Genomic DNA, 7,118 nt, shown 5'->3' with positions numbered 1-7,118 from the left:
TTTGCAATTCAACTTTTTGTCTTTTTCAAAACTCTATTAGGTTCCTATTTTCACATTCAAACCTCAATTTTTCCTATCTAAATTTCATAAAATCAACCAATTTTGGGGGGTTAGCTTTAAAATCATCGTAACTTTCAACCCTGAAAATTTCCAAAAAAGTTGGGAGGACCATGTGCACTTTCAAAACAGTCCCTATCTTTTTTCTCAAAATTTCAGGAGATTGTTATGATTGTATTTAATTTCTTAAATCGAGAAAATTGGCTGATTTTCTCAAATTTTGCTCTCACTAAAATTAAAAATACTTCCCAATTTCAAGATCACAACTTTCAAGGAAAAATTTGAAATTAAGTGGTTAATTCTAATTTGCCCTGAGTTCAAAAAATTCAAATTTTAAAAAATTTAATTTTGAAATTAAGTGGTATTCAATTGGCCCTAATTTTAAATCTCAATTTCTTTTATTGTGTCATTTCTCCTTTCAACAAAGTTCAAATTGTGTAATCATAAATTCCTTGAATTTTGCATTATTCAATTCTGCAAACTTTGTTCCCAAAATTCAAATTTCAAATTCAAAATTAAAATTTTCCCTCTAGTGCATGAGTTTTACCACTATTATTCCTACCTACACTATCCCCATTAGATGAAGGATTAGAAATAAGGCTTCCCAAGGTTTAATTACTGAGGAGATGGAGCCTAATTTAGGTGACTTTTTCAATGAGGATAATGCTAATTCTTCCCATCCTAATAAGATTCCTATTTACCCAATTAATGATTCCAATGATGAAGAAGAAGATTTGACTAGAGTTTCCATAGACCAACTTTCAAAATTGGATAATCAATTTGACAACTTTCAACAATGGATGTCCCAAGAATACCCTAATAGTGAAGCTCTTCTATTAATTGAAGGCCTAAAGCTCATGATTCAAAGTGATAAGAATGGAATTGATATATTTCATGGCATTGCTCATATTGTTGATTCTAATGTCATGCCTATAAAGAGCTGTGCTGAGAACTTAGGTTATTCACAACCTTCTACACAAATCAATCATTCTATTCCTTTGACCACTCTGATGACTAGTATTCCTACTTTCACTTCAAACATCCTAGATACATCAACTCAACATGCCATACCTACAACCATTAGTCATGGGGAAAATCCTTCTTCTTCAATATGCCCTTCATCCTTAACCATACCTTCCATAAGTATTCCTCTTATCTCTCACCCAATTAATGTGATGCAAGGGGGAAATTCATCCAATCATTCTATTCCTCCTTTTAGTGTCCCATTTCCTACTCAATCATCTCCTATGCCTACTTACCATAGTGTTCCTCCACCTTATTCTCAATCAATTCCTTCTTTCAACAACATCACACCACCTTCTCAGTTAAACATGTCTAACATGAATTCTTCAATGGAAGAAACCATTAATAATCTTGCTCAAACCATGTCATTATTGCAACAAATCACTTCTATGAGTCAGTCCAAGTTTAGTGTGCCCATGTTTGATGTTGCGAGCCCACTATCTCTTGATATTGTTAGGGTCGTCCCTCCTAAACATGTTGAAGTCCCTCAATTGGAACTCTATAATGGAAAAGGTGATCCTTTAACACATGTCAAGACATTCCAAAATTTGTGTACTGACTTTGCTTATAATTAAAGATTGCTTGCAAAATTGTTTACTAGAACATTAAGAGATAAGGCTTTGCAATGGTATTTCTCTTTGCCTTCCTATTATATTACTTCTTTTCAGCAATTAGTAAATGCTTTTATTCAACAATTTCAAAACAACATAGGTCCTAAGATCACTTTCACTGATTTAATGCATTGTAAACAAGGTGTTAAAGAAAAAGTGACTGATTTCATTAGTAGATACAAGCATTTGTGTTCTAAAATTTCTTTTCAAGTGCCTAATAATGATACTCAAAGAATTTTCATTTGTAATTTGCAAAAAGATATTAGAGAAAAACTTCTCCTTTCTGAGTTTACTTCCTTTCCGCAGTTGTGCACAACACTTCACAGTTATCAACTGACTATGAGTCAACTAGAGCAATCTACTCCTATGGCTCTGAGTGATAAGGGTGACAATGCTCAACAATCGTTTGCGAAGTTCAAACCAAGAAAATGATTCATAAAATTCAATAACATCAACAACAACAATGTGATTTCTATAACAGGTGTGCCTCCTACTTCTAAATTTTTCAAAAGAGAAAGAGAATTTACTCCTTTGAATGAATCTTTACATAACATTATGTCTCAATTGTTACAAATAAATGTTATCAAACTTCCTCCAATAAAACCAGTTGACCCTTCTAAGGTAGCCTCACCTTACTTTGATATTAATTATTTTTGTCAATTTCATCATCAATCTGGTCATGACACTGAGAAGTGTTTTGCATTAAAAAGTAAGATTCAATATTTGATTGATAATAATACTATATCTGTGGCAAGTGTGAATGATAAGGGAAACAAATCAGTAGCCCCTCCTAATCAAAATCTTAATATTTTTACTGATACTTTATCTTCTCATACTTCAAACGTGATTGAGACTGAACATACGTCTTTCTCTCCTTCTGATGTGACTACTACAATTAAAAATTTGGTAAATATGGTAGAGAAACAAAGAAAACCTAAGGACTTATGTATCACATTTTACCCTAGTGAGACAATTAGACCACTCGATGGGCCTTTATACATAGTTGCAAAGATTCAAGAAATTCCTTGTCGTGGTGTGCTTATCGATCCCTCTTGCATGGTTAATGTCATCACTAAGGACTATCTTTTCACTTTACATTTGCATAAACAATCTATGATGACACTAATGTGATTGTTAAGTTATTTGATGGATTCTCTTATCCTACTGTTGGTTCTATCACACTTCCTATTAAGGTTCACACTAAATCTATGGATGTCAACTTTGTTATCATTCCTTCCTCTGAGAAATTCTGTGTGAAGTTGGGCTATCCCTATCTATCTTCCATGAAGGCTATTGCTTCTCCAATCCATAAAAGTTTGAAATTTCCCCACAATGGAGAAATCATAACTGTTAACCATAGCTTATTTCGACCAGTTGAAAGAAGCCCAAGTGTTCCTATTAATTTCTTTTGGCTTAAACAATTTCAATCTCTTCCACTGAGAAGTGATGCTCTCTTTCAATCTTATCAAAAGTGGAAGAAAGATATGATCCTATCCTTAAGCCAACCTAGCACTCCAAAGCTTGATATTCCCATCATTCTTGAAGATGAAGTTCTTCCCCTAATGGATAGAACTAATATTCCTCCTAAGGAAGATTCCCAACCTATTCCTATGGATGAAATTATGCCTTCTCCTACAAAGAACAATAACATTCTCCTAACTTTAGACTTGTACCTCCTCCTCATGATGCACCCAGTCTCCTTCCTACACCAAACATTCCTCCTTTATATGGTCCAATTCCACCTCCTTGCTCTTATAGAGAGAAGAGACCCACCTCTCCTCTTGTTCAACCTAAGAGACCTCAACCTAAACCTCCAACTACCAAAGATGAGAATATTTTTCCTTCAATAAATATTCCTCCTTTTATAAATATTCCTACTTCTTCTTAGCCTTCCGCTAAGAGTCGATGAAATCATTGTGTGAGAAATCACTGACAAAAACGTCATGCTAGAGGTCGTGAAGTTGTTCCTCAAACTATTCAATCTCCCAAAACTCCAAAAATTGACATGATTCCTTTTTCTCCTAGACAAGATGTTGAACCTACATCTCCGAATCATAAGTTGCAAAAAACATGTGATGGTTTTACTCCCATTCGTGTTCATGCTCCTCTTCCTATAAATCTTGATGAATAAATAGGCGAAAATATTATTCATGATGGAAATAAAAATCCTAATGCTTCTAATAGTTAATATGAATATGTTTATCTGGACATACATTTATCTACAGATTTTTCAAAAGCCTTAATCCTTGCTCCTATAAATGAACAAAGTGACTTAGCACATGAGCATAGTTCTTGTTTGGATCTTGTGATATCTCCAACTATTGTGCTCAATGTCACTCCTCTGGTGTGTTTCCCACCTTCCCAAAATAGTGATCAACAAGATCAAGAGGTGGATGACATGCTAGATTAGCTTCATTAGCACCATAGATCCTCTACCTCTCTCTCTTTTCTTTCTCTTTTGTGACCATTCCTCTATGCATATCCCTATTCTTCTATGTTCCCTAGTAATGTATACTTGAGGACAATGCACAACATTGAGATCTCTTTTGGCCTCTTTCATGTTGACTCAAAAGACACCTTCTATTCCCTTTCTTCCAAGGTAAGTTTCCTTTCTTTGGGGAATGACGAATATTCTATGTATATATATATGATATACATGAGTTATCATACAACATATTGATGCTGAGGAAAGCAAAACTACCTCATGATTTATGTTTGTGTTTATTACCCTTGGGTTTATTCCTCAATTGGGGGCTAAATTGTTGCGATAACGTGCTCTCTCTTTCTCTCTCTTGGGTGTATCCTACCTTAAATAAATTTATCCCAATAAGGCATGTGTGATCTCTTTAATGTGTGGGCATACACTCCACTCATATTTTCCTTTTTGATACTCAAAGTTACTTAGTGAACTTGGCTTTACTTTGTAATTTTTGGTATCTTTTCTTTTCATGACTAATAGTGAGGGAAACCTTGCTACAGGCAGTCATGATCCTTCCCTCTTGATCTTCCCTTTTACTTTGTCAATCGATGTCGTAAGATCCTTAGTCCACTGGGGGCTTGGTGTATCTTGCCTCCTTGACATGGTGAAATTATTTCAATCTTTTTTCCTTGTACTTTACCTATAGTATTGGTGTATGCTTATACTCCCGCTAAAGTGGGGGCTAAATGTAGCATCATAAAATTGCAACCTTGCAATTTTCAACCACATTTGGGTCTTCACATTAGCGAAATGAATCCCTAAGCCTGATTGGAGACCTGAGACATGCTCACACTACCCAAAGTTTGTATTTTCTTGCACCTCGCACTCTACTTGTTGTTTCTTGTCCTAAATTAAGGTAGGATAGAGGCATGCCACCCCTATCCTTGCCCTATTTTGGCCCCCCTCTGCATTTATCCTTCATTGGAATTTGCATTTGGAAAGTGGGAAAAGTTTTCCTGTGTCGGCCTATGACGAAAAATCAGTTAATTAACCCTAATTGATGAATATATGACACATTTTCCCTTCCTATTTGCATAAGTAAAAGTAAGGTGAACAAGCATTTGAGAAATCAAGCATTCAATCATTCAAGTATCCTTTCAAGCACAGAGCATCTCAAGTCTCCTTTCAAGGCTAAGTGTTGCATTCAATTCAAGGATTCAACCATTGAAGAGGAGATCTCTTTGACATCCTATTCTACATATCCCTCAAACAATTCTATCAACCATTCAATTGCATCCTCCCTTGAGGTGAATTCCATTTCAGTCATTTACTTTCATTACTTGCAAGTAATTTTCATCATTTGGTTAATTTCAAAACTGGGGTTTGACCTGAAGGCAAAACCCCAATCCCAATAACATTTACTCCTTTTCTATGTGTAGGTTGTAGGTATGCAGTTGTATTTGCAGATTCAGACTCCATTCTCAGAGGCAGAAAACCCCTTTCTGATGCATGAATTTTTTGGAGGACCGTGTGCACTTTCAACATGGTCCCGACAAATTTTGTCCAAATTTGTAGGGGAGATTTGTTTCGACATTTTACTACTAATTCTAGGTGCACAACTTCGTCAAGAATTTTTATCTCAACTTATAATCATTTCTTTGTCGCTTTTACACTTAGTCTTAAATCACAATTTAACCTATTGCATTTTAAAAAGGGGTTACTTTCACTTTCTAAATTCATTGTCAATTCACTTAGCATTCAATCTCTTGAGATTGGATCTAGTGAATTTTCCCCCCTCTTTTAAATGTAATGTGTGTGAGAGGTTGAAGAAAATATTTTGTGAAATTTTCACTCCTTTCCTTGAGGAGAGAAAAGCTTTCCTCTTGACTTCTCCATCACCCCTTTTCACCATATTACAACATAAAATCAAGTACAACATAGTGTCTCAATTGATACTGCCTCTATCTCTAGGAGTATCTTGCCTACTAGATCTTGTTGTAGGATGTCCCGATGATACCCTAGAAGGACCCATCACATTGATGGTATGATGAAAGAATAAGTATCCGGTCAACTACTGAGAGGGGGGGTGAATCAGTAGATTAAAAAACTGATAATAAACTTCACCAATCAATCTCTCAAAGTAAACTTAGAATAATAACTCTGTCAAGATAAAAACTCATAAGATAAACCGGTTATCTATTACAACAAATTAATATTAAACAACTTCTTCATATCTCAATGCTTCCAGTTAGCATGACTTATCAAAAATAGTTAAGTAGTTAAGTAAATCAGCCATGAAAATATAACCACAAAAACATTCACCACTTGACACAAATATTTTTGATGTGGAAACCCAAATAGGTAAAAACCATGGTGAGATGAGACTCACAAGATAGCTATCTGAACTCTTCTAAAGTTCTCCCTATTAGGATCCTAGCCTATTAAAGATTTACAAAAAGTCCTGTTAAGAATTGATCCTGTTAGGAATCACCTAGTTAAGGGATTGACTACAAATGCCTTGTTAGAAGCAATACCCTGTAAGGAGTACCCTCGGTAGTTGATTTGAAAATCCAATCTAATGGACCACCTTGTTAGAGGATTTGAATAGCACCAAGTTTCTTAGAGCTTACCCGGTTAGGGGATTTCAATTCTACTATAATTGTTAGAAAATAACATGAGTTTGCTGATCTGTCTGAATAGCACTACACTTGCTTGATCAGATCCATTTCATGCTCCTATCTGCCTTTACTCAAACTATAGATACATCATCCAGTTTGGAAACCACACACTCAACTGAACTGTGTCTATCTCTTTGCCAACTCTCTAAAACTAAACAACTTCATCGACCTTAAATACAAACCAATTAGGTCGGTAACACAACAAAAACCTAACTCTCGTCGAGATTACAAACAAATTCGGTTCAAGTATGACCATTGAATTACATAGTAATCTCTGCACATCAATCAAGAAAATCTTGATCACTCCTTGATCACAACTTCATTAAAATT

This window comes from Cryptomeria japonica, chromosome 7, assembly GCF_030272615.1.
Source record: "Cryptomeria japonica chromosome 7, Sugi_1.0, whole genome shotgun sequence".
In the NCBI taxonomy this organism is placed as follows: Eukaryota; Viridiplantae; Streptophyta; class Pinopsida; order Cupressales; family Cupressaceae; genus Cryptomeria; species Cryptomeria japonica.
This window is presented reverse-complemented; position numbering follows the sequence as displayed.